Here is a 24,292-nt window from a genome sequence, read left to right on the forward strand (position 1 = left end):
TCAAGACCACACACTTTGTGCATTCGAAATCGAAGGCAGGGCGTCCCTCGCCGCATTTGCTACGATGGCGATTTGCTACTTCTGCAGAAGCGGCGGCGTCGACGACGACGACGACGACGACGCTCGCGAGAGGCTCTGTGATATTTGAAAAACACATGTAAAAAATATAATTCAGACTGCCGCCTCCCACCCTACGCTGTACCGCTTTGGAAAATGCTTTATCTGCGACATTCGCCTCAATCACATCTGAGAGTAATTCTAAATAAAACACCTGTTGCTAATTGTTCGTCGTTCCAGACACTGCTTGCTATACGGCCACGACGCGCAACTGATTTCGAAAATTCGTTTGCCTCCTGTGAGGATCGAACTCACGACCCCTGGTTTACTAGACCAGTGCTCTGCCACTGAGCTAAAGAGGCGCGGCCTAGCGGTAGTTTTGCGTACTTCGTGCTTACGCTCGTCTGGATCATCAGGCTTAAGCTGACAACACTTCATATTACCGACTAATATTTGCAGCTATGGCGCACCATTACTGCTTGGCTACACATCTCACACGTAACCGATGTGCTCTCCAACCAACACCACTTACATTTCAGAACATGTCTTTGACACATGTCTACGAAATCACCTTCACCTTCAGATACACTTCCTTGCGACTGATGGAGACGTAGGCAAAGTTTTAAGTTGCTATTTCCATTACGTCACATTGATCAGAGAAACGGTAATTTACATCTGCAGCGGAACAAAATTACGTTCCGCCCAGCGTGGGGCTCGAACCCACGACCCTGAGATTAAGAGTCTCATGCTCTACCGACTGAGCTAGCCGGGCTGCGTCGGTGACTACGTGTCGGGTCGCACGACACACAGTTCTCGTTTCGGTGGGGTGGTCCCATACAGAATCTCTCCATGCTGCCTAATGTTTTCCTAGCGTCACACACGTCACGTACTTCAGTTTTATTTCATAATCATTTCTGAGAGGTACAGGAATTGCATGAAAACCTGCAGCGCTAGTGGTGTCAAAATTAACACACATATTTGATTTGACTCAGAAGCCGAACGGGTTACTTTCCGACGCTGTCTTAGATGCGCAAATGCCAGCCAAAACTCGCGGTGACGGCACTCAGCCGACCATTTCGCTAGATAACACCGTTCTGGCTGTGTGTGTATCAAGCTCAAGTGCATCTCCAAGCAGGAAATGGACAACAGCAACATTCAGACGATTTCGTACTGCTCAATAGCTACACTAAAACGGTGTGTTTCTTTTGCAGAATTGGAAAAACACGACCGTGACAGGATTCGAACCTGCAATCTTCGGATCCGAAGTCCGACGCCTTATCCATTAGGCCACACGGTCACTGGCCGCCAAGTATTCCTTACATTCGTGTCATCTCGAAACGCTCATACCGCTGAGGAATTGTGTTTTCGTTCTACACAGCCGCTGCCTCTTGCTGCTTCCCACCCATTCGTTACATGCAAGCCTTTACGAGACCGACCAAGTAGAGATTGGGAATCAAGACCACACACTTTGTGCATTCGAAATCGAAGGCAGGGCGTCCCTCGCCGCATTTGCTACGATGGCGATTTGCTACTTCTGCAGAAGCGGCGGCGTCGACGACGACGACGACGACGCTCGCGAGAGGCTCTGTGATATTTGAAAAACACATGTAAAAAATATAATTCAGACTGCCGCCTCCCACCCTACGCTGTACCGCTTTGGAAAATGCTTTATCTGCGACATTCGCCTCAATCACATCTGAGAGTAATTCTAAATAAAACACCTGTTGCTAATTGTTCGTCGTTCCAGACACTGCTTGCTATACGGCCACGACGCGCAACTGATTTCGAAAATTCGTTTGCCTCCTGTGAGGATCGAACTCACGACCCCTGGTTTACTAGACCAGTGCTCTGCCACTGAGCTAAAGAGGCGCGGCCTAGCGGTAGTTTTGCGTACTTCGTGCTTACGCTCGTCTGGATCATCAGGCTTAAGCTGACAACACTTCATATTACCGACTAATATTTGCAGCTATGGCGCACCATTACTGCTTGGCTACACATCTCACACGTAACCGATGTGCTCTCCAACCAACACCACTTACATTTCAGAACATGTCTTTGACACATGTCTACGAAATCACCTTCACCTTCAGATACACTTCCTTGCGACTGATGGAGACGTAGGCAAAGTTTTAAGTTGCTATTTCCATTACGTCACATTGATCAGAGAAACGGTAATTTACATCTGCAGCGGAACAAAATTACGTTCCGCCCAGCGTGGGGCTCGAACCCACGACCCTGAGATTAAGAGTCTCATGCTCTACCGACTGAGCTAGCCGGGCTGCGTCGGTGACTACGTGTCGGGTCGCACGACACACAGTTCTCGTTTCGGTGGGGTGGTCCCATACAGAATCTCTCCATGCTGCCTAATGTTTTCCTAGCGTCACACACGTCACGTACTTCAGTTTTATTTCATAATCATTTCTGAGAGGTACAGGAATTGCATGAAAACCTGCAGCGCTAGTGGTGTCAAAATTAACACACATATTTGATTTGACTCAGAAGCCGAACGGGTTACTTTCCGACGCTGTCTTAGATGCGCAAATGCCAGCCAAAACTCGCGGTGACGGCACTCAGCCGACCATTTCGCTAGATAACACCGTTCTGGCTGTGTGTGTATCAAGCTCAAGTGCATCTCCAAGCAGGAAATGGACAACAGCAACATTCAGACGATTTCGTACTGCTCAATAGCTACACTAAAACGGTGTGTTTCTTTTGCAGAATTGGAAAAACACGACCGTGACAGGATTCGAACCTGCAATCTTCGGATCCGAAGTCCGACGCCTTATCCATTAGGCCACACGGTCACTGGCCGCCAAGTATTCCTTACATTCGTGTCATCTCGAAACGCTCATACCGCTGAGGAATTGTGTTTTCGTTCTACACAGCCGCTGCCTCTTGCTGCTTCCCACCCATTCGTTACATGCAAGCCTTTACGAGACCGACCAAGTAGAGATTGGGAATCAAGACCACACACTTTGTGCATTCGAAATCGAAGGCAGGGCGTCCCTCGCCGCATTTGCTACGATGGCGATTTGCTACTTCTGCAGAAGCGGCGGCGTCGACGACGACGACGACGACGACGACGCTCGCGAGAGGCTCTGTGATATTTGAAAAACACATGTAAAAAATATAATTCAGACTGCCGCCTCCCACCCTACGCTGTACCGCTTTGGAAAATGCTTTATCTGCGACATTCGCCTCAATCACATCTGAGAGTAATTCTAAATAAAACACCTGTTGCTAATTGTTCGTCGTTCCAGACACTGCTTGCTATACGGCCACGACGCGCAACTGATTTCGAAAATTCGTTTGCCTCCTGTGAGGATCGAACTCACGACCCCTGGTTTACTAGACCAGTGCTCTGCCACTGAGCTAAAGAGGCGCGGCCTAGCGGTAGTTTTGCGTACTTCGTGCTTACGCTCGTCTGGATCATCAGGCTTAAGCTGACAACACTTCATATTACCGACTAATATTTGCAGCTATGGCGCACCATTACTGCTTGGCTACACATCTCACGCGTAACCGATGTGCTCTCCAACCAACACCACTTACATTTCAGAACATGTCTTTGACACATGTCTACGAAATCACCTTCACCTTCAGATACACTTCCTTGCGACTGATGGAGACGTAGGCAAAGTTTTAAGTTGCTATTTCCATTACGTCACATTGATCAGAGAAACGGTAATTTACATCTGCAGCGGAACAAAATTACGTTCCGCCCAGTGTGGGGCTCGAACCCACGACCCTGAGATTAAGAGTCTCATGCTCTACCGACTGAGCTAGCCGGGCTGCGTCGGTGACTACGTGTCGGGTCGCACGACACACAGTTCTCGTTTCGGTGGGGTGGTCCCATACAGAATCTCTCCATGCTGCCTAATGTTTTCCTAGCGTCACACACGTCACGTACTTCAGTTTTATTTCATAATCATTTCTGAGAGGTACAGGAATTGCATGAAAACCTGCAGCGCTAGTGGTGTCAAAATTAACACACATATTTGATTTGACTCAGAAGCCGAACGGGTTACTTTCCGACGCTGTCTTAGATGCGCAAATGCCAGCCAAAACTCGCGGTGACGGCACTCAGCCGACCATTTCGCTAGATAACACCGTTCTGGCTGTGTGTGTATCAAGCTCAAGTGCATCTCCAAGCAGGAAATGGACAACAGCAACATTCAGACGATTTCGTACTGCTCAATAGCTACACTAAAACGGTGTGTTTCTTTTGCAGAATTGGAAAAACACGACCGTGACAGGATTCGAACCTGCAATCTTCGGATCCGAAGTCCGACGCCTTATCCATTAGGCCACACGGTCACTGGCCGCCAAGTATTCCTTACATTCGTGTCATCTCGAAACGCTCATACCGCTGAGGAATTGTGTTTTCGTTCTACACAGCCGCTGCCTCTTGCTGCTTCCCACCCATTCGTTACATGCAAGCCTTTACGAGACCGACCAAGTAGAGATTGGGAATCAAGACCACACACTTTGTGCATTCGAAATCGAAGGCAGGGCGTCCCTCGCCGCATTTGCTACGATGGCGATTTGCTACTTCTGCAGAAGCGGCGGCGTCGACGACGACGACGACGACGCTCGCGAGAGGCTCTGTGATATTTGAAAAACACATGTAAAAAATATAATTCAGACTGCCGCCTCCCACCCTACGCTGTACCGCTTTGGAAAATGCTTTATCTGCGACATTCGCCTCAATCACATCTGAGAGTAATTCTAAATAAAACACCTGTTGCTAATTGTTCGTCGTTCCAGACACTGCTTGCTATACGGCCACGACGCGCAACTGATTTCGAAAATTCGTTTGCCTCCTGTGAGGATCGAACTCACGACCCCTGGTTTACTAGACCAGTGCTCTGCCACTGAGCTAAAGAGGCGCGGCCTAGCGGTAGTTTTGCGTACTTCGTGCTTACGCTCGTCTGGATCATCAGGCTTAAGCTGACAACACTTCATATTACCGACTAATATTTGCAGCTATGGCGCACCATTACTGCTTGGCTACACATCTCACACGTAACCGATGTGCTCTCCAACCAACACCACTTACATTTCAGAACATGTCTTTGACACATGTCTACGAAATCACCTTCACCTTCAGATACACTTCCTTGCGACTGATGGAGACGTAGGCAAAGTTTTAAGTTGCTATTTCCATTACGTCACATTGATCAGAGAAACGGTAATTTACATCTGCAGCGGAACAAAATTACGTTCCGCCCAGCGTGGGGCTCGAACCCACGACCCTGAGATTAAGAGTCTCATGCTCTACCGACTGAGCTAGCCGGGCTGCGTCGGTGACTACGTGTCGGGTCGCACGACACACAGTTCTCGTTTCGGTGGGGTGGTCCCATACAGAATCTCTCCATGCTGCCTAATGTTTTCCTAGCGTCACACACGTCACGTACTTCAGTTTTATTTCATAATCATTTCTGAGAGGTACAGGAATTGCATGAAAACCTGCAGCGCTAGTGGTGTCAAAATTAACACACATATTTGATTTGACTCAGAAGCCGAACGGGTTACTTTCCGACGCTGTCTTAGATGCGCAAATGCCAGCCAAAACTCGCGGTGACGGCACTCAGCCGACCATTTCGCTAGATAACACCGTTCTGGCTGTGTGTGTATCAAGCTCAAGTGCATCTCCAAGCAGGAAATGGACAACAGCAACATTCAGACGATTTCGTACTGCTCAATAGCTACACTAAAACGGTGTGTTTCTTTTGCAGAATTGGAAAAACACGACCGTGACAGGATTCGAACCTGCAATCTTCGGATCCGAAGTCCGACGCCTTATCCATTAGGCCACACGGTCACTGGCCGCCAAGTATTCCTTACATTCGTGTCATCTCGAAACGCTCATACCGCTGAGGAATTGTGTTTTCGTTCTACACAGCCGCTGCCTCTTGCTGCTTCCCACCCATTCGTTACATGCAAGCCTTTACGAGACCGACCAAGTAGAGATTGGGAATCAAGACCACACACTTTGTGCATTCGAAATCGAAGGCAGGGCGTCCCTCGCCGCATTTGCTACGATGGCGATTTGCTACTTCTGCAGAAGCGGCGGCGTCGACGACGACGACGACGACGACGCTCGCGAGAGGCTCTGTGATATTTGAAAAACACATGTAAAAAATATAATTCAGACTGCCGCCTCCCACCCTACGCTGTACCGCTTTGGAAAATGCTTTATCTGCGACATTCGCCTCAATCACATCTGAGAGTAATTCTAAATAAAACACCTGTTGCTAATTGTTCGTCGTTCCAGACACTGCTTGCTATACGGCCACGACGCGCAACTGATTTCGAAAATTCGTTTGCCTCCTGTGAGGATCGAACTCACGACCCCTGGTTTACTAGACCAGTGCTCTGCCACTGAGCTAAAGAGGCGCGGCCTAGCGGTAGTTTTGCGTACTTCGTGCTTACGCTCGTCTGGATCATCAGGCTTAAGCTGACAACACTTCATATTACCGACTAATATTTGCAGCTATGGCGCACCATTACTGCTTGGCTACACATCTCACACGTAACCGATGTGCTCTCCAACCAACACCACTTACATTTCAGAACATGTCTTTGACACATGTCTACGAAATCACCTTCACCTTCAGATACACTTCCTTGCGACTGATGGAGACGTAGGCAAAGTTTTAAGTTGCTATTTCCATTACGTCACATTGATCAGAGAAACGGTAATTTACATCTGCAGCGGAACAAAATTACGTTCCGCCCAGCGTGGGGCTCGAACCCACGACCCTGAGATTAAGAGTCTCATGCTCTACCGACTGAGCTAGCCGGGCTGCGTCGGTGACTACGTGTCGGGTCGCACGACACACAGTTCTCGTTTCGGTGGGGTGGTCCCATACAGAATCTCTCCATGCTGCCTAATGTTTTCCTAGCGTCACACACGTCACGTACTTCAGTTTTATTTCATAATCATTTCTGAGAGGTACAGGAATTGCATGAAAACCTGCAGCGCTAGTGGTGTCAAAATTAACACACATATTTGATTTGACTCAGAAGCCGAACGGGTTACTTTCCGACGCTGTCTTAGATGCGCAAATGCCAGCCAAAACTCGCGGTGACGGCACTCAGCCGACCATTTCGCTAGATAACACCGTTCTGGCTGTGTGTGTATCAAGCTCAAGTGCATCTCCAAGCAGGAAATGGACAACAGCAACATTCAGACGATTTCGTACTGCTCAATAGCTACACTAAAACGGTGTGTTTCTTTTGCAGAATTGGAAAAACACGACCGTGACAGGATTCGAACCTGCAATCTTCGGATCCGAAGTCCGACGCCTTATCCATTAGGCCACACGGTCACTGGCCGCCAAGTATTCCTTACATTCGTGTCATCTCGAAACGCTCATACCGCTGAGGAATTGTGTTTTCGTTCTACACAGCCGCTGCCTCTTGCTGCTTCCCACCCATTCGTTACATGCAAGCCTTTACGAGACCGACCAAGTAGAGATTGGGAATCAAGACCACACACTTTGTGCATTCGAAATCGAAGGCAGGGCGTCCCTCGCCGCATTTGCTACGATGGCGATTTGCTACTTCTGCAGAAGCGGCGGCGTCGACGACGACGACGACGACGCTCGCGAGAGGCTCTGTGATATTTGAAAAACACATGTAAAAAATATAATTCAGACTGCCGCCTCCCACCCTACGCTGTACCGCTTTGGAAAATGCTTTATCTGCGACATTCGCCTCAATCACATCTGAGAGTAATTCTAAATAAAACACCTGTTGCTAATTGTTCGTCGTTCCAGACACTGCTTGCTATACGGCCACGACGCGCAACTGATTTCGAAAATTCGTTTGCCTCCTGTGAGGATCGAACTCACGACCCCTGGTTTACTAGACCAGTGCTCTGCCACTGAGCTAAAGAGGCGCGGCCTAGCGGTAGTTTTGCGTACTTCGTGCTTACGCTCGTCTGGATCATCAGGCTTAAGCTGACAACACTTCATATTACCGACTAATATTTGCAGCTATGGCGCACCATTACTGCTTGGCTACACATCTCACACGTAACCGATGTGCTCTCCAACCAACACCACTTACATTTCAGAACATGTCTTTGACACATGTCTACGAAATCACCTTCACCTTCAGATACACTTCCTTGCGACTGATGGAGACGTAGGCAAAGTTTTAAGTTGCTATTTCCATTACGTCACATTGATCAGAGAAACGGTAATTTACATCTGCAGCGGAACAAAATTACGTTCCGCCCAGCGTGGGGCTCGAACCCACGACCCTGAGATTAAGAGTCTCATGCTCTACCGACTGAGCTAGCCGGGCTGCGTCGGTGACTACGTGTCGGGTCGCACGACACACAGTTCTCGTTTCGGTGGGGTGGTCCCATACAGAATCTCTCCATGCTGCCTAATGTTTTCCTAGCGTCACACACGTCACGTACTTCAGTTTTATTTCATAATCATTTCTGAGAGGTACAGGAATTGCATGAAAACCTGCAGCGCTAGTGGTGTCAAAATTAACACACATATTTGATTTGACTCAGAAGCCGAACGGGTTACTTTCCGACGCTGTCTTAGATGCGCAAATGCCAGCCAAAACTCGCGGTGACGGCACTCAGCCGACCATTTCGCTAGATAACACCGTTCTGGCTGTGTGTGTATCAAGCTCAAGTGCATCTCCAAGCAGGAAATGGACAACAGCAACATTCAGACGATTTCGTACTGCTCAATAGCTACACTAAAACGGTGTGTTTCTTTTGCAGAATTGGAAAAACACGACCGTGACAGGATTCGAACCTGCAATCTTCGGATCCGAAGTCCGACGCCTTATCCATTAGGCCACACGGTCACTGGCCGCCAAGTATTCCTTACATTCGTGTCATCTCGAAACGCTCATACCGCTGAGGAATTGTGTTTTCGTTCTACACAGCCGCTGCCTCTTGCTGCTTCCCACCCATTCGTTACATGCAAGCCTTTACGAGACCGACCAAGTAGAGATTGGGAATCAAGACCACACACTTTGTGCATTCGAAATCGAAGGCAGGGCGTCCCTCGCCGCATTTGCTACGATGGCGATTTGCTACTTCTGCAGAAGCGGCGGCGTCGACGACGACGACGACGACGACGACGCTCGCGAGAGGCTCTGTGATATTTGAAAAACACATGTAAAAAATATAATTCAGACTGCCGCCTCCCACCCTACGCTGTACCGCTTTGGAAAATGCTTTATCTGCGACATTCGCCTCAATCACATCTGAGAGTAATTCTAAATAAAACACCTGTTGCTAATTGTTCGTCGTTCCAGACACTGCTTGCTATACGGCCACGACGCGCAACTGATTTCGAAAATTCGTTTGCCTCCTGTGAGGATCGAACTCACGACCCCTGGTTTACTAGACCAGTGCTCTGCCACTGAGCTAAAGAGGCGCGGCCTAGCGGTAGTTTTGCGTACTTCGTGCTTACGCTCGTCTGGATCATCAGGCTTAAGCTGACAACACTTCATATTACCGACTAATATTTGCAGCTATGGCGCACCATTACTGCTTGGCTACACATCTCACACGTAACCGATGTGCTCTCCAACCAACACCACTTACATTTCAGAACATGTCTTTGACACATGTCTACGAAATCACCTTCACCTTCAGATACACTTCCTTGCGACTGATGGAGACGTAGGCAAAGTTTTAAGTTGCTATTTCCATTACGTCACATTGATCAGAGAAACGGTAATTTACATCTGCAGCGGAACAAAATTACGTTCCGCCCAGCGTGGGGCTCGAACCCACGACCCTGAGATTAAGAGTCTCATGCTCTACCGACTGAGCTAGCCGGGCTGCGTCGGTGACTACGTGTCGGGTCGCACGACACACAGTTCTCGTTTCGGTGGGGTGGTCCCATACAGAATCTCTCCATGCTGCCTAATGTTTTCCTAGCGTCACACACGTCACGTACTTCAGTTTTATTTCATAATCATTTCTGAGAGGTACAGGAATTGCATGAAAACCTGCAGCGCTAGTGGTGTCAAAATTAACACACATATTTGATTTGACTCAGAAGCCGAACGGGTTACTTTCCGACGCTGTCTTAGATGCGCAAATGCCAGCCAAAACTCGCGGTGACGGCACTCAGCCGACCATTTCGCTAGATAACACCGTTCTGGCTGTGTGTGTATCAAGCTCAAGTGCATCTCCAAGCAGGAAATGGACAACAGCAACATTCAGACGATTTCGTACTGCTCAATAGCTACACTAAAACGGTGTGTTTCTTTTGCAGAATTGGAAAAACACGACCGTGACAGGATTCGAACCTGCAATCTTCGGATCCGAAGTCCGACGCCTTATCCATTAGGCCACACGGTCACTGGCCGCCAAGTATTCCTTACATTCGTGTCATCTCGAAACGCTCATACCGCTGAGGAATTGTGTTTTCGTTCTACACAGCCGCTGCCTCTTGCTGCTTCCCACCCATTCGTTACATGCAAGCCTTTACGAGACCGACCAAGTAGAGATTGGGAATCAAGACCACACACTTTGTGCATTCGAAATCGAAGGCAGGGCGTCCCTCGCCGCATTTGCTACGATGGCGATTTGCTACTTCTGCAGAAGCGGCGGCGTCGACGACGACGACGACGACGCTCGCGAGAGGCTCTGTGATATTTGAAAAACACATGTAAAAAATATAATTCAGACTGCCGCCTCCCACCCTACGCTGTACCGCTTTGGAAAATGCTTTATCTGCGACATTCGCCTCAATCACATCTGAGAGTAATTCTAAATAAAACACCTGTTGCTAATTGTTCGTCGTTCCAGACACTGCTTGCTATACGGCCACGACGCGCAACTGATTTCGAAAATTCGTTTGCCTCCTGTGAGGATCGAACTCACGACCCCTGGTTTACTAGACCAGTGCTCTGCCACTGAGCTAAAGAGGCGCGGCCTAGCGGTAGTTTTGCGTACTTCGTGCTTACGCTCGTCTGGATCATCAGGCTTAAGCTGACAACACTTCATATTACCGACTAATATTTGCAGCTATGGCGCACCATTACTGCTTGGCTACACATCTCACACGTAACCGATGTGCTCTCCAACCAACACCACTTACATTTCAGAACATGTCTTTGACACATGTCTACGAAATCACCTTCACCTTCAGATACACTTCCTTGCGACTGATGGAGACGTAGGCAAAGTTTTAAGTTGCTATTTCCATTACGTCACATTGATCAGAGAAACGGTAATTTACATCTGCAGCGGAACAAAATTACGTTCCGCCCAGCGTGGGGCTCGAACCCACGACCCTGAGATTAAGAGTCTCATGCTCTACCGACTGAGCTAGCCGGGCTGCGTCGGTGACTACGTGTCGGGTCGCACGACACACAGTTCTCGTTTCGGTGGGGTGGTCCCATACAGAATCTCTCCATGCTGCCTAATGTTTTCCTAGCGTCACACACGTCACGTACTTCAGTTTTATTTCATAATCATTTCTGAGAGGTACAGGAATTGCATGAAAACCTGCAGCGCTAGTGGTGTCAAAATTAACACACATATTTGATTTGACTCAGAAGCCGAACGGGTTACTTTCCGACGCTGTCTTAGATGCGCAAATGCCAGCCAAAACTCGCGGTGACGGCACTCAGCCGACCATTTCGCTAGATAACACCGTTCTGGCTGTGTGTGTATCAAGCTCAAGTGCATCTCCAAGCAGGAAATGGACAACAGCAACATTCAGACGATTTCGTACTGCTCAATAGCTACACTAAAACGGTGTGTTTCTTTTGCAGAATTGGAAAAACACGACCGTGACAGGATTCGAACCTGCAATCTTCGGATCCGAAGTCCGACGCCTTATCCATTAGGCCACACGGTCACTGGCCGCCAAGTATTCCTTACATTCGTGTCATCTCGAAACGCTCATACCGCTGAGGAATTGTGTTTTCGTTCTACACAGCCGCTGCCTCTTGCTGCTTCCCACCCATTCGTTACATGCAAGCCTTTACGAGACCGACCAAGTAGAGATTGGGAATCAAGACCACACACTTTGTGCATTCGAAATCGAAGGCAGGGCGTCCCTCGCCGCATTTGCTACGATGGCGATTTGCTACTTCTGCAGAAGCGGCGGCGTCGACGACGACGACGACGACGACGACGCTCGCGAGAGGCTCTGTGATATTTGAAAAACACATGTAAAAAATATAATTCAGACTGCCGCCTCCCACCCTACGCTGTACCGCTTTGGAAAATGCTTTATCTGCGACATTCGCCTCAATCACATCTGAGAGTAATTCTAAATAAAACACCTGTTGCTAATTGTTCGTCGTTCCAGACACTGCTTGCTATACGGCCACGACGCGCAACTGATTTCGAAAATTCGTTTGCCTCCTGTGAGGATCGAACTCACGACCCCTGGTTTACTAGACCAGTGCTCTGCCACTGAGCTAAAGAGGCGCGGCCTAGCGGTAGTTTTGCGTACTTCGTGCTTACGCTCGTCTGGATCATCAGGCTTAAGCTGACAACACTTCATATTACCGACTAATATTTGCAGCTATGGCGCACCATTACTGCTTGGCTACACATCTCACACGTAACCGATGTGCTCTCCAACCAACACCACTTACATTTCAGAACATGTCTTTGACACATGTCTACGAAATCACCTTCACCTTCAGATACACTTCCTTGCGACTGATGGAGACGTAGGCAAAGTTTTAAGTTGCTATTTCCATTACGTCACATTGATCAGAGAAACGGTAATTTACATCTGCAGCGGAACAAAATTACGTTCCGCCCAGCGTGGGGCTCGAACCCACGACCCTGAGATTAAGAGTCTCATGCTCTACCGACTGAGCTAGCCGGGCTGCGTCGGTGACTACGTGTCGGGTCGCACGACACACAGTTCTCGTTTCGGTGGGGTGGTCCCATACAGAATCTCTCCATGCTGCCTAATGTTTTCCTAGCGTCACACACGTCACGTACTTCAGTTTTATTTCATAATCATTTCTGAGAGGTACAGGAATTGCATGAAAACCTGCAGCGCTAGTGGTGTCAAAATTAACACACATATTTGATTTGACTCAGAAGCCGAACGGGTTACTTTCCGACGCTGTCTTAGATGCGCAAATGCCAGCCAAAACTCGCGGTGACGGCACTCAGCCGACCATTTCGCTAGATAACACCGTTCTGGCTGTGTGTGTATCAAGCTCAAGTGCATCTCCAAGCAGGAAATGGACAACAGCAACATTCAGACGATTTCGTACTGCTCAATAGCTACACTAAAACGGTGTGTTTCTTTTGCAGAATTGGAAAAACACGACCGTGACAGGATTCGAACCTGCAATCTTCGGATCCGAAGTCCGACGCCTTATCCATTAGGCCACACGGTCACTGGCCGCCAAGTATTCCTTACATTCGTGTCATCTCGAAACGCTCATACCGCTGAGGAATTGTGTTTTCGTTCTACACAGCCGCTGCCTCTTGCTGCTTCCCACCCATTCGTTACATGCAAGCCTTTACGAGACCGACCAAGTAGAGATTGGGAATCAAGACCACACACTTTGTGCATTCGAAATCGAAGGCAGGGCGTCCCTCGCCGCATTTGCTACGATGGCGATTTGCTACTTCTGCAGAAGCGGCGGCGTCGACGACGACGACGACGACGACGACGCTCGCGAGAGGCTCTGTGATATTTGAAAAACACATGTAAAAAATATAATTCAGACTGCCGCCTCCCACCCTACGCTGTACCGCTTTGGAAAATGCTTTATCTGCGACATTCGCCTCAATCACATCTGAGAGTAATTCTAAATAAAACACCTGTTGCTAATTGTTCGTCGTTCCAGACACTGCTTGCTATACGGCCACGACGCGCAACTGATTTCGAAAATTCGTTTGCCTCCTGTGAGGATCGAACTCACGACCCCTGGTTTACTAGACCAGTGCTCTGCCACTGAGCTAAAGAGGCGCGGCCTAGCGGTAGTTTTGCGTACTTCGTGCTTACGCTCGTCTGGATCATCAGGCTTAAGCTGACAACACTTCATATTACCGACTAATATTTGCAGCTATGGCGCACCATTACTGCTTGGCTACACATCTCACACGTAACCGATGTGCTCTCCAACCAACACCACTTACATTTCAGAACATGTCTTTGACACATGTCTACGAAATCACCTTCACCTTCAGATACACTTCCTTGCGACTGATGGAGACGTAGGCAAAGTTTTAAGTTGCTATTTCCATTACGTCACATTGATCAGAGAAACGGTAATTTACATCTGCAGCGGAACTAAATTACGTTCCGCCCAGCGTGGGGCTCGAACCCACGACCCTGAGATTAAGAGTCTCATGCTCTACCGACTGAGCTAGCCGGGCTGCGTCGGTGACTACGTGTCGGGTCGCACGACACACAGTTCTCGTTTCGGTGGGGTGGTCCCATACAGAATCTCTCCATGCTGCCTAATGTTTTCCTAGCGTCACACACGTCACGTACTTCAGTTTTATTTCATAATCATTTCTGAGAGGTACAGGAATTGCATGAAAACCTGCAGCGCTAGTGGTGTCAAAATTAACACACATATTTGATTTGACTCAGAAGCCGAACGGGTTACTTTCCGACGCTGTCTTAGATGCGCAAATGCCAGCCAAAACTCGCGGTGACGGCACTCAGCCGACCATTTCGCTAGATAACACCGTTCTGGCTGTGTGTGTATCAAGCTCAAGTGCATCTCCAAGCAGGAAATGGACAACAGCAACATTCAGACGATTTCGTACTGCTCAATAGCTACACTAAAACGGTGTGTTTCTTTTGCAGAATTGGAAAAACACGACCGTGACAGGATTCGAACCTGCAATCTTCGGATCCGAAGCCCGACGCCTTATCCATTAGGCCACACGGTCACTGGCCGCCAAGTATTCCTTACATTCGTGTCATCTCGAAACGCTCATACCGCTGAGGAATTGTGTTTTCGTTCTACACAGCCGCTGCCTCTTGCTGCTTCCCACCCATTCGTTACATGCAAGCCTTTACGAGACCGACCAAGTAGAGATTGGGAATCAAGACCACACACTTTGTGCATTCGAAATCGAAGGCAGGGCGTCCCTCGCCGCATTTGCTACGATGGCGATTTGCTACTTCTGCAGAAGCGGCGGCGTCGACGACGACGACGACGACGACGACGCTCGCGAGAGGCTCTGTGATATTTGAAAAACACATGTAAAAAATATAATTCAGACTGCCGCCTCCCACCCTACGCTGTACCGCTTTGGAAAATGCTTTATCTGCGACATTCGCCTCAATCACATCTGAGAGTAATTCTAAATAAAACACCTGTTGCTAATTGTTCGTCGTTCCAGACACTGCTTGCTATACGGCCACGACGCGCAACTGATTTCGAAAATTCGTTTGCCTCCTGTGAGGATCGAACTCACGACCCCTGGTTTACTAGACCAGTGCTCTGCCACTGAGCTAAAGAGGCGCGGCCTAGCGGTAGTTTTGCGTACTTCGTGCTTACGCTCGTCTGGATCATCAGGCTTAAGCTGACAACACTTCATATTACCGACTAATATTTGCAGCTATGGCGCACCATTACTGCTTGGCTACACATCTCACACGTAACCGATGTGCTCTCCAACCAACACCACTTACATTTCAGAACATGTCTTTGACACATGTCTACGAAATCACCTTCACCTTCAGATACACTTCCTTGCGACTGATGGAGACGTAGGCAAAGTTTTAAGTTGCTATTTCCATTACGTCACATTGATCAGAGAAACGGTAATTTACATCTGCAGCGGAACAAAATTACGTTCCGCCCAGCGTGGGGCTCGAACCCACGACCCTGAGATTAAGAGTCTCATGCTCTACCGACTGAGCTAGCCGGGCTGCGTCGGTGACTACGTGTCGGGTCGCACGACACACAGTTCTCGTTTCGGTGGGGTGGTCCCATACAGAATCTCTCCATGCTGCCTAATGTTTTCCTAGCGTCACACACGTCACGTACTTCAGTTTTATTTCATAATCATTTCTGAGAGGTACAGGAATTGCATGAAAACCTGCAGCGCTAGTGGTGTCAAAATTAACACACATATTTGATTTGACTCAGAAGCCGAACGGGTTACTTTCCGACGCTGTCTTAGATGCGCAAATGCCAGCCAAAACTCGCGGTGACGGCACTCAGCCGACCATTTCGCTAGATAACACCGTTCTGGCTGTGTGTGTATCAAGCTCAAGTGCATCTCCAAGCAGGAAATGGACAACAGCAACATTCAGACGATTTCGTACTGCTCAATAGCTACACTAAAACGGTGTGTTTCTTTTGCAGAATTGGAAAAACACGACCGTGACAGGATTCGAACCTGCAATCTTCGGATCCGAAGTCCGACGCCTTATCCATTAGGCCACACGGTCACTGGCCGCCAAGTATTCCTTACATTCGTGTCATCTCGAAACGCTCATACCGCTGAGGAATTGTGTTTTCGTTCTACACAGCCGCTGCCTCTTGCTGCTTCCCACCCATTCGTTACATGCAAGCCTTTACGAGACCGACCAAGTAGAGATTGGGAATCAAGACCACACACTTTGTGCATTCGAAATCGAAGGCAGGGCGTCCCTCGCCGCATTTGCTACGATGGCGATTTGCTACTTCTGCAGAAGCGGCGGCGTCGACGACGACGACGACGACGCTCGCGAGAGGCTCTGTGATATTTGAAAAACACATGTAAAAAATATAATTCAGACTGCCGCCTCCCACCCTACGCTGTACCGCTTTGGAAAATGCTTTATCTGCGACATTCGCCTCAATCACATCTGAGAGTAATTCTAAATAAAACACCTGTTGCTAATTGTTCGTCGTTCCAGACACTGCTTGCTATACGGCCACGACGCGCAACTGATTTCGAAAATTCGTTTGCCTCCTGTGAGGATCGAACTCACGACCCCTGGTTTACTAGACCAGTGCTCTGCCACTGAGCTAAAGAGGCGCGGCCTAGCGGTAGTTTTGCGTACTTCGTGCTTACGCTCGTCTGGATCATCAGGCTTAAGCTGACAACACTTCATATTACCGACTAATATTTGCAGCTATGGCGCACCATTACTGCTTGGCTACACATCTCACACGTAACCGATGTGCTCTCCAACCAACACCACTTACATTTCAGAACATGTCTTTGACACATGTCTACGAAATCACCTTCACCTTCAGATACACTTCCTTGCGACTGATGGAGACGTAGGCAAAGTTTTAAGTTGCTATTTCCATTACGTCACATTGATCAGAGAAACGGTAATTTACATCTGCAGCGGAACAAAATTACGTTCCGCCCAGCGTGGGGCTCGAACCCACGACCCTGAGATTAAGAGTCTCATGCTCTACCGACTGAGCTAGCCGGGCTGCGTCGGTGACTACGTGTCGGGTCGCACGACACACAGTTCTCGTTTCGGTGGGGTGGTCCCATACAGAATCTCTCCATGCTGCCTAATGTTTTCCTAGCGTCACACACGTCACGTACTTCAGTTTTATTTCATAATCATTTCTGAGAGGTACAGGAATTGCATGAAAACCTGCAGCGCTAGTGGTGTCAAAATTAACACACATATTTGATTTGACTCAGAAGCCGAACGGGTTACTTTCCGACGCTGTCTTAGATGCGCAAATGCCAGCCAAAACTCGCGGTGACGGCACTCAGCCGACCATTTCGCTAGATAACACCGTTCTGGCTGTGTGTGTATCAAGCTCAAGTGCATCTCCAAGCAGGAAATGGACAACAGCAACATTCAGACGATTTCGTACTGCTCAATAGCTACACTAAAACGGTGTGTTTCTTTTGCAGAATTGGAAAAACACGACCGTGACAGGATTCGAACCTGCAATCTTCGGATCCGAAGTCCGACGCCTTATCCATTAGGCCACACGGTCACTGGCCGCCAAGTATTCCTTACATTCGTGTCATCTCGAAACGCTCATACCGCTGAGGAATTGTGTTTTCGTTCTACACAGCCGCTGCCTCTTGCTGCTTCCCACCCATTCGTTACATGCAAGCCTTTACGAGACCGACCAAGTAGAGATTGGGAATCAAGACCACACACTTTGTGCATTCGAAATCGAAGGCAGGGCGTCCCTCGCCGCATTTGCTACGATGGCGATTTGCTACTTCTGCAGAAGCGGCGGCGTCGACGACGACGACGACGACGCTCGCGAGAGGCTCTGTGATATTTGAAAAACACATGTAAAAAATATAATTCAGACTGCCGCCTCCCACCCTACGCTGTACCGCTTTGGAAAATGCTTTATCTGCGACATTCGCCTCAATCACATCTGAGAGTAATTCTAAATAAAACACCTGTTGCTAATTGTTCGTCGTTCCAGACACTGCTTGCTATACGGCCACGACGCGCAACTGATTTCGAAAATTCGTTTGCCTCCTGTGAGGATCGAACTCACGACCCCTGGTTTACTAGACCAGTGCTCTGCCACTGAGCTAAAGAGGCGCGGCCTAGCGGCAGTTTTGCGTACTTCGTGCTTACGCTCGTCTGGATCATCAGGCTTAAGCTGACAACACTTCATATTACCGACTAATATTTGCAGCTATGGCGCACCATTACTGCTTGGCTACACATCTCACACGTAACCGATGTGCTCTCCAACCAACACCACTTACATTTCAGAACATGTCTTTGACACATGTCTACGAAATCACCTTCACCTTCAGATACACTTCCTTGCGACTGATGGAGACGTAGGCAAAGTTTTAAGTTGCTATTTCCATTACGTCACATTGATCAGAGAAACGGTAATTTACATCTGCAGCGGAACAAAATTACGTTCCGCCCAGCGTGGGGCTCGAACCCACGACCCTGAGATTAAGAGTCTCATGCTCTACCGACTGAGCTAGCCGGGCTGCGTCGGTGACTACGTGTCGGGTCGCACGACACACAGTTCTCGTTTCGGTGGGGTGGTCCCATACAGAATCTCTCCATGCTGCCTAATGTTTTCCTAGCGTCACACACGTCACGTACTTCAGTTTTATTTCATAATCATTTCTGAGAGGTACAGGAATTGCATGAAAACCTGCAGCGCTAGTGGTGTCAAAATTAACACACATATTTGATTTGACTCAGAAGCCGAACGGGTTACTTTCCGACGCTGTCTTAGATGCGCAAATGCCAGCCAAAACTCGCGGTGACGGCACTCAGCCGACCATTTCGCTAGATAACACCGTTCTGGCTGTGTGTGTATCAAGCTCAAGTGCATCTCCAAGCAGGAAATGGACAACAGCAACATTCAGACGATTTCGTACTGCTCAATAGCTACACTAAAACGGTGTGTTTCTTTTGCAGAATTGGAAAAACACGACCGTGACAGGATTCGAACCTGCAATCTTCGGATCCGAAGTCCGACGCCTTATCCATTAGGCCACACGGTCACTGGCCGCCAAGTATTCCTTACATTCGTGTCATCTCGAAACGCTCATACCGCTGAGGAATTGTGTTTTCGTTCTACACAGCCGCTGCCTCTTGCTGCTTCCCACCCATTCGTTACATGCAAGCCTTTACGAGACCGACCAAGTAGAGATTGGGAATCAAGACCACACACTTTGTGCATTCGAAATCGAAGGCAGGGCGTCCCTCGCCGCATTTGCTACGATGGCGATTTGCTACTTCTGCAGAAGCGGCGGCGTCGACGACGACGACGACGACGCTCGCGAGAGGCTCTGTGATATTTGAAAAACACATGTAAAAAATATAATTCAGACTGCCGCCTCCCACCCTACGCTGTACCGCTTTGGAAAATGCTTTATCTGCGACATTCGCCTCAATCACATCTGAGAGTAATTCTAAATAAAACACCTGTTGCTAATTGTTCGTCGTTCCAGACACTGCTTGCTATACGGCCACGACGCGCAACTGATTTCGAAAATTCGTTTGCCTCCTGTGAGGATCGAACTCACGACCCCTGGTTTACTAGACCAGTGCTCTGCCACTGAGCTAAAGAGGCGCGGCCTAGCGGCAGTTTTGCGTACTTCGTGCTTACGCTCGTCTGGATCATCAGGCTTAAGCTGACAACACTTCATATTACCGACTAATATTTGCAGCTATGGCGCACCATTACTGCTTGGCTACACATCTCACACGTAACCGATGTGCTCTCCAACCAACACCACTTACATTTCAGAACATGTCTTTGACACATGTCTACGAAATCACCTTCACCTTCAGATACACTTCCTTGCGACTGATGGAGACGTAGGCAAAGTTTTAAGTTGCTATTTCCATTACGTCACATTGATCAGAGAAACGGTAATTTACATCTGCAGCGGAACAAAATTACGTTCCGCCCAGCGTGGGGCTCGAACCCACGACCCTGAGATTAAGAGTCTCATGCTCTACCGACTGAGCTAGCCGGGCTGCGTCGGTGACTACGTGTCGGGTCGCACGACACACAGTTCTCGTTTCGGTGGGGTGGTCCCATACAGAATCTCTCCATGCTGCCTAATGTTTTCCTAGCGTCACACACGTCACGTACTTCAGTTTTATTTCATAATCATTTCTGAGAGGTACAGGAATTGCATGAAAACCTGCAGCGCTAGTGGTGTCAAAATTAACACACATATTTGATTTGACTCAGAAGCCGAACGGGTTACTTTCCGACGCTGTCTTAGATGCGCAAATGCCAGCCAAAACTCGCGGTGACGGCACTCAGCCGACCATTTCGCTAGATAACACCGTTCTGGCTGTGTGTGTATCAAGCTCAAGTGCATCTCCAAGCAGGAAATGGACAACAGCAACATTCAGACGATTTCGTACTGCTCAATAGCTACACTAAAACGGTGTGTTTCTTTTGCAGAATTGGAAAAACACGACCGTGACAGGATTCGAACCTGCAATCTTCGGATCCGAAGTCCGACGCCTTATCCATTAGGCCACACGGTCACTGGCCGCCAAGTATTCCTTACATTCGTGTCATCTCGAAACGCTCATACCGCTGAGGAATTGTGTTTTCGTTCTACACAGCCGCTGCCTCTTGCTGCTTCCCACCCATTCGTTACATGCAAGCCTTTACGAGACCGACCAAGTAGAGATTGGGAATCAAGACCACACACTTTGTGCATTCGAAATCGAAGGCAGGGCGTCCCTCGCCGCATTTGCTACGATGGCGATTTGCTACTTCTGCAGAAGCGGCGGCGTCGACGACGACGACGACGACGCTCGCGAGAGGCTCTGTGATATTTGAAAAACACATGTAAAAAATATAATTCAGACTGCCGCCTCCCACCCTACGCTGTACCGCTTTGGAAAATGCTTTATCTGCGACATTCGCCTCAATCACATCTGAGAGTAATTCTAAATAAAACACCTGTTGCTAATTGTTCGTCGTTCCAGACACTGCTTGCTATACGGCCACGACGCGCAACTGATTTCGAAAATTCGTTTGCCTCCTGTGAGGATCGAACTCACGACCCCTGGTTTACTAGACCAGTGCTCTGCCACTGAGCTAAAGAGGCGCGGCCTAGCGGTAGTTTTGCGTACTTCGTGCTTACGCTCGTCTGGATCATCAGGCTTAAGCTGACAACACTTCATATTACCGACTAATATTTGCAGCTATGGCGCACCATTACTGCTTGGCTACACATCTCACACGTAACCGATGTGCTCTCCAACCAACACCACTTACATTTCAGAACATGTCTTTGACACATGTCTACGAAATCACCTTCACCTTCAGATACACTTCCTTGCGACTGATGGAGACGTAGGCAAAGTTTTAAGTTGCTATTTCCATTACGTCACATTGATCAGAGAAACGGTAATTTACATCTGCAGCGGAACAAAATTACGTTCCGCCCAGCGTGGGGCTCGAACCCACGACCCTGAGATTAAGAGTCTCATGCTCTACCGACTGAGCTAGCCGGGCTGCGTCGGTGACTACGTGTCGGGTCGCACGACACACAGTTCTCGTTTCGGTGGGGTGGTCCCATACAGAATCTCTCCATGCTGCCTAATGTTTTCCTAGCGTCACACACGTCACGTACTTCAGTTTTATTTCATAATCATTTCTGAGAGGTACAGGAATTGCATGAAAACCTGCAGCGCTAGTGGTGTCAAAATTAACACACATATTTGATTTGACTCAGAAGCCGAACGGGTTACTTTCCGACGCTGTCTTAGATGCGCAAATGCCAGCCAAAACTCGCGGTGACGGCACTCAGCCGACCATTTCGCTAGATAACACCGTTCTGGCTGTGTGTGTATCAAGCTCAAGTGCATCTCCAAGCAGGAAATGGACAACAGCAACATTCAGACGATTTCGTACTGCTCAATAGCTACACTAAAACGGTGTGTTTCTTTTGCAGAATTGGAAAAACACGACCGTGACAGGATTCGAACCTGCAATCTTCGGATCCGAAGTCCGACGCCTTATCCATTAGGCCACACGGTCACTGGCCGCCAAGTATTCCTTACATTCGTGTCATCTCGAAACGCTCATACCGCTGAGGAATTGTGTTTTCGTTCTACACAGCCGCTGCCTCTTGCTGCTTCCCACCCATTCGTTACATGCAAGCCTTTACGAGACCGACCAAGTAGAGATTGGGAATCAAGACCACACACTTTGTGCATTCGAAATCGAAGGCAGGGCGTCCCTCGCCGCATTTGCTACGATGGCGATTTGCTACTTCTGCAGAAGCGGCGGCGTCGACGACGACGACGACGACGACGACGCTCGCGAGAGGCTCTGTGATATTTGAAAAACACATGTAAAAAATATAATTCAGACTGCCGCCTCCCACCCTACGCTGTACCGCTTTGGAAAATGCTTTATCTGCGACATTCGCCTCAATCACATCTGAGAGTAATTCTAAATAAAACACCTGTTGCTAATTGTTCGTCGTTCCAGACACTGCTTGCTATACGGCCACGACGCGCAACTGATTTCGAAAATTCGTTTGCCTCCTGTGAGGATCGAACTCACGACCCCTGGTTTACTAGACCAGTGCTCTGCCACTGAGCTAAAGAGGCGCGGCCTAGCGGTAGTTTTGCGTACTTCGTGCTTACGCTCGTCTGGATCATCAGGCTTAAGCTGACAACACTTCATATTACCGACTAATATTTGCAGCTATGGCGCACCATTACTGCTTGGCTACACATCTCACACGTAACCGATGTGCTCTCCAACCAACACCACTTACATTTCAGAACATGTCTTTGACACATGTCTACGAAATCACCTTCACCTTCAGATACACTTCCTTGCGACTGATGGAGACGTAGGCAAAGTTTTAAGTTGCTATTTCCATTACGTCACATTGATCAGAGAAACGGTAATTTACATCTGCAGCGGAACAAAATTACGTTCCGCCCAGCGTGGGGCTCGAACCCACGACCCTGAGATTAAGAGTCTCATGCTCTACCGACTGAGCTAGCCGGGCTGCGTCGGTGACTACGTGTCGGGTCGCACGACACACAGTTCTCGTTTCGGTGGGGTGGTCCCATACAGAATCTCTCCATGCTGCCTAATGTTTTCCTAGCGTCACACACGTCACGTACTTCAGTTTTATTTCATAATCATTTCTGAGAGGTACAGGAATTGCATGAAAACCTGCAGCGCTAGTGGTGTCAAAATTAACACACATATTTGATTTGACTCAGAAGCCGAACGGGTTACTTTCCGACGCTGTCTTAGATGCGCAAATGCCAGCCAAAACTCGCGGTGACGGCACTCAGCCGACCATTTCGCTAGATAACACCGTTCTGGCTGTGTGTGTATCAAGCTCAAGTGCATCTCCAAGCAGGAAATGGACAACAGCAACATTCAGACGATTTCGTACTGCTCAATAGCTACACTAAAACGGTGTGTTTCTTTTGCAGAATTGGAAAAACACGACCGTGACAGGATTCGAACCTGCAATCTTCGGATCCGAAGTCCGACGCCTTATCCATTAGGCCACACGGTCACTGGCCGCCAAGTATTCCTTACATTCGTGTCATCTCGAAACGCTCATACCGCTGAGGAATTGTGTTTTCGTTCTACACAGCCGCTGCCTCTTGCTGCTTCCCACCCATTCGTTACATGCAAGCCTTTACGAGACCGACCAAGTAGAGATTGGGAATCAAGACCACACACTTTGTGCATTCGAAATCGAAGGCAGGGCGTCCCTCGCCGCATTTGCTACGATGGCGATTTGCTACTTCTGCAGAAGCGGCGGCGTCGACGACGACGACGACGACGCTCGCGAGAGGCTCTGTGA

At 48.7% G+C, this 24,292-nt stretch overlaps 48 non-coding genes across 48 annotated transcripts; all 48 read right to left on the reverse strand.

Annotated features, from left to right (window-relative positions):
- Positions 1–347: 347 nt before the first annotated feature.
- Trnat-agu lies at positions 348–419 on the reverse strand. The gene has a single exon. It is a non-coding gene; the product is annotated as a tRNA-Thr (tRNA).
- A 337-nt stretch (positions 420–756) lies between these two features.
- On the reverse strand, positions 757–829 carry Trnak-cuu. Its single transcript has one exon. It is a non-coding gene; the product is annotated as a tRNA-Lys (tRNA).
- Positions 830–1,281: 452 nt separating this feature from the next.
- Positions 1,282–1,354, reverse strand: Trnar-ucg. Its single transcript has one exon. It is a non-coding gene; the product is annotated as a tRNA-Arg (tRNA).
- A 500-nt stretch (positions 1,355–1,854) lies between these two features.
- Positions 1,855–1,926, reverse strand: Trnat-agu. The gene has a single exon. It is a non-coding gene; the product is annotated as a tRNA-Thr (tRNA).
- Positions 1,927–2,263: 337 nt separating this feature from the next.
- On the reverse strand, positions 2,264–2,336 carry Trnak-cuu. Its single transcript has one exon. It is a non-coding gene; the product is annotated as a tRNA-Lys (tRNA).
- Positions 2,337–2,788: 452 nt separating this feature from the next.
- Positions 2,789–2,861, reverse strand: Trnar-ucg. Its single transcript has one exon. It is a non-coding gene; the product is annotated as a tRNA-Arg (tRNA).
- Positions 2,862–3,367: 506 nt separating this feature from the next.
- Trnat-agu lies at positions 3,368–3,439 on the reverse strand. The gene has a single exon. It is a non-coding gene; the product is annotated as a tRNA-Thr (tRNA).
- A 337-nt stretch (positions 3,440–3,776) lies between these two features.
- Trnak-cuu lies at positions 3,777–3,849 on the reverse strand. Its single transcript has one exon. It is a non-coding gene; the product is annotated as a tRNA-Lys (tRNA).
- A 452-nt stretch (positions 3,850–4,301) lies between these two features.
- Positions 4,302–4,374, reverse strand: Trnar-ucg. The gene has a single exon. It is a non-coding gene; the product is annotated as a tRNA-Arg (tRNA).
- Positions 4,375–4,874: 500 nt separating this feature from the next.
- On the reverse strand, positions 4,875–4,946 carry Trnat-agu. The gene has a single exon. It is a non-coding gene; the product is annotated as a tRNA-Thr (tRNA).
- A 337-nt stretch (positions 4,947–5,283) lies between these two features.
- Trnak-cuu lies at positions 5,284–5,356 on the reverse strand. The gene has a single exon. It is a non-coding gene; the product is annotated as a tRNA-Lys (tRNA).
- Positions 5,357–5,808: 452 nt separating this feature from the next.
- Trnar-ucg lies at positions 5,809–5,881 on the reverse strand. The gene has a single exon. It is a non-coding gene; the product is annotated as a tRNA-Arg (tRNA).
- A 503-nt stretch (positions 5,882–6,384) lies between these two features.
- Positions 6,385–6,456, reverse strand: Trnat-agu. The gene has a single exon. It is a non-coding gene; the product is annotated as a tRNA-Thr (tRNA).
- A 337-nt stretch (positions 6,457–6,793) lies between these two features.
- On the reverse strand, positions 6,794–6,866 carry Trnak-cuu. The gene has a single exon. It is a non-coding gene; the product is annotated as a tRNA-Lys (tRNA).
- A 452-nt stretch (positions 6,867–7,318) lies between these two features.
- Positions 7,319–7,391, reverse strand: Trnar-ucg. Its single transcript has one exon. It is a non-coding gene; the product is annotated as a tRNA-Arg (tRNA).
- A 500-nt stretch (positions 7,392–7,891) lies between these two features.
- Trnat-agu lies at positions 7,892–7,963 on the reverse strand. Its single transcript has one exon. It is a non-coding gene; the product is annotated as a tRNA-Thr (tRNA).
- A 337-nt stretch (positions 7,964–8,300) lies between these two features.
- Positions 8,301–8,373, reverse strand: Trnak-cuu. Its single transcript has one exon. It is a non-coding gene; the product is annotated as a tRNA-Lys (tRNA).
- A 452-nt stretch (positions 8,374–8,825) lies between these two features.
- On the reverse strand, positions 8,826–8,898 carry Trnar-ucg. The gene has a single exon. It is a non-coding gene; the product is annotated as a tRNA-Arg (tRNA).
- Positions 8,899–9,404: 506 nt separating this feature from the next.
- On the reverse strand, positions 9,405–9,476 carry Trnat-agu. Its single transcript has one exon. It is a non-coding gene; the product is annotated as a tRNA-Thr (tRNA).
- A 337-nt stretch (positions 9,477–9,813) lies between these two features.
- Trnak-cuu lies at positions 9,814–9,886 on the reverse strand. The gene has a single exon. It is a non-coding gene; the product is annotated as a tRNA-Lys (tRNA).
- A 452-nt stretch (positions 9,887–10,338) lies between these two features.
- Positions 10,339–10,411, reverse strand: Trnar-ucg. Its single transcript has one exon. It is a non-coding gene; the product is annotated as a tRNA-Arg (tRNA).
- A 500-nt stretch (positions 10,412–10,911) lies between these two features.
- Positions 10,912–10,983, reverse strand: Trnat-agu. Its single transcript has one exon. It is a non-coding gene; the product is annotated as a tRNA-Thr (tRNA).
- A 337-nt stretch (positions 10,984–11,320) lies between these two features.
- Positions 11,321–11,393, reverse strand: Trnak-cuu. Its single transcript has one exon. It is a non-coding gene; the product is annotated as a tRNA-Lys (tRNA).
- A 452-nt stretch (positions 11,394–11,845) lies between these two features.
- Trnar-ucg lies at positions 11,846–11,918 on the reverse strand. The gene has a single exon. It is a non-coding gene; the product is annotated as a tRNA-Arg (tRNA).
- A 506-nt stretch (positions 11,919–12,424) lies between these two features.
- Positions 12,425–12,496, reverse strand: Trnat-agu. Its single transcript has one exon. It is a non-coding gene; the product is annotated as a tRNA-Thr (tRNA).
- Positions 12,497–12,833: 337 nt separating this feature from the next.
- On the reverse strand, positions 12,834–12,906 carry Trnak-cuu. Its single transcript has one exon. It is a non-coding gene; the product is annotated as a tRNA-Lys (tRNA).
- Positions 12,907–13,358: 452 nt separating this feature from the next.
- Positions 13,359–13,431, reverse strand: Trnar-ucg. The gene has a single exon. It is a non-coding gene; the product is annotated as a tRNA-Arg (tRNA).
- Positions 13,432–13,937: 506 nt separating this feature from the next.
- Trnat-agu lies at positions 13,938–14,009 on the reverse strand. Its single transcript has one exon. It is a non-coding gene; the product is annotated as a tRNA-Thr (tRNA).
- A 337-nt stretch (positions 14,010–14,346) lies between these two features.
- Trnak-cuu lies at positions 14,347–14,419 on the reverse strand. The gene has a single exon. It is a non-coding gene; the product is annotated as a tRNA-Lys (tRNA).
- Positions 14,420–14,871: 452 nt separating this feature from the next.
- Positions 14,872–14,944, reverse strand: Trnar-ucg. The gene has a single exon. It is a non-coding gene; the product is annotated as a tRNA-Arg (tRNA).
- A 506-nt stretch (positions 14,945–15,450) lies between these two features.
- Positions 15,451–15,522, reverse strand: Trnat-agu. The gene has a single exon. It is a non-coding gene; the product is annotated as a tRNA-Thr (tRNA).
- A 337-nt stretch (positions 15,523–15,859) lies between these two features.
- Trnak-cuu lies at positions 15,860–15,932 on the reverse strand. The gene has a single exon. It is a non-coding gene; the product is annotated as a tRNA-Lys (tRNA).
- Positions 15,933–16,384: 452 nt separating this feature from the next.
- Trnar-ucg lies at positions 16,385–16,457 on the reverse strand. Its single transcript has one exon. It is a non-coding gene; the product is annotated as a tRNA-Arg (tRNA).
- Positions 16,458–16,957: 500 nt separating this feature from the next.
- On the reverse strand, positions 16,958–17,029 carry Trnat-agu. Its single transcript has one exon. It is a non-coding gene; the product is annotated as a tRNA-Thr (tRNA).
- A 337-nt stretch (positions 17,030–17,366) lies between these two features.
- Trnak-cuu lies at positions 17,367–17,439 on the reverse strand. Its single transcript has one exon. It is a non-coding gene; the product is annotated as a tRNA-Lys (tRNA).
- Positions 17,440–17,891: 452 nt separating this feature from the next.
- On the reverse strand, positions 17,892–17,964 carry Trnar-ucg. Its single transcript has one exon. It is a non-coding gene; the product is annotated as a tRNA-Arg (tRNA).
- A 500-nt stretch (positions 17,965–18,464) lies between these two features.
- On the reverse strand, positions 18,465–18,536 carry Trnat-agu. The gene has a single exon. It is a non-coding gene; the product is annotated as a tRNA-Thr (tRNA).
- A 337-nt stretch (positions 18,537–18,873) lies between these two features.
- Trnak-cuu lies at positions 18,874–18,946 on the reverse strand. The gene has a single exon. It is a non-coding gene; the product is annotated as a tRNA-Lys (tRNA).
- A 452-nt stretch (positions 18,947–19,398) lies between these two features.
- Trnar-ucg lies at positions 19,399–19,471 on the reverse strand. The gene has a single exon. It is a non-coding gene; the product is annotated as a tRNA-Arg (tRNA).
- A 500-nt stretch (positions 19,472–19,971) lies between these two features.
- Positions 19,972–20,043, reverse strand: Trnat-agu. Its single transcript has one exon. It is a non-coding gene; the product is annotated as a tRNA-Thr (tRNA).
- A 337-nt stretch (positions 20,044–20,380) lies between these two features.
- Trnak-cuu lies at positions 20,381–20,453 on the reverse strand. The gene has a single exon. It is a non-coding gene; the product is annotated as a tRNA-Lys (tRNA).
- Positions 20,454–20,905: 452 nt separating this feature from the next.
- Positions 20,906–20,978, reverse strand: Trnar-ucg. Its single transcript has one exon. It is a non-coding gene; the product is annotated as a tRNA-Arg (tRNA).
- Positions 20,979–21,478: 500 nt separating this feature from the next.
- Trnat-agu lies at positions 21,479–21,550 on the reverse strand. Its single transcript has one exon. It is a non-coding gene; the product is annotated as a tRNA-Thr (tRNA).
- Positions 21,551–21,887: 337 nt separating this feature from the next.
- On the reverse strand, positions 21,888–21,960 carry Trnak-cuu. The gene has a single exon. It is a non-coding gene; the product is annotated as a tRNA-Lys (tRNA).
- Positions 21,961–22,412: 452 nt separating this feature from the next.
- Positions 22,413–22,485, reverse strand: Trnar-ucg. Its single transcript has one exon. It is a non-coding gene; the product is annotated as a tRNA-Arg (tRNA).
- Positions 22,486–22,991: 506 nt separating this feature from the next.
- Positions 22,992–23,063, reverse strand: Trnat-agu. Its single transcript has one exon. It is a non-coding gene; the product is annotated as a tRNA-Thr (tRNA).
- Positions 23,064–23,400: 337 nt separating this feature from the next.
- On the reverse strand, positions 23,401–23,473 carry Trnak-cuu. The gene has a single exon. It is a non-coding gene; the product is annotated as a tRNA-Lys (tRNA).
- A 452-nt stretch (positions 23,474–23,925) lies between these two features.
- Trnar-ucg lies at positions 23,926–23,998 on the reverse strand. Its single transcript has one exon. It is a non-coding gene; the product is annotated as a tRNA-Arg (tRNA).
- Positions 23,999–24,292: the final 294 nt, after the last annotated feature.

This window comes from Schistocerca americana, unplaced genomic scaffold (assembly GCF_021461395.2).
Source record: "Schistocerca americana isolate TAMUIC-IGC-003095 unplaced genomic scaffold, iqSchAmer2.1 HiC_scaffold_147, whole genome shotgun sequence".
Lineage (NCBI taxonomy): Eukaryota > Metazoa > Arthropoda > Insecta > Orthoptera > Acrididae > Schistocerca > Schistocerca americana.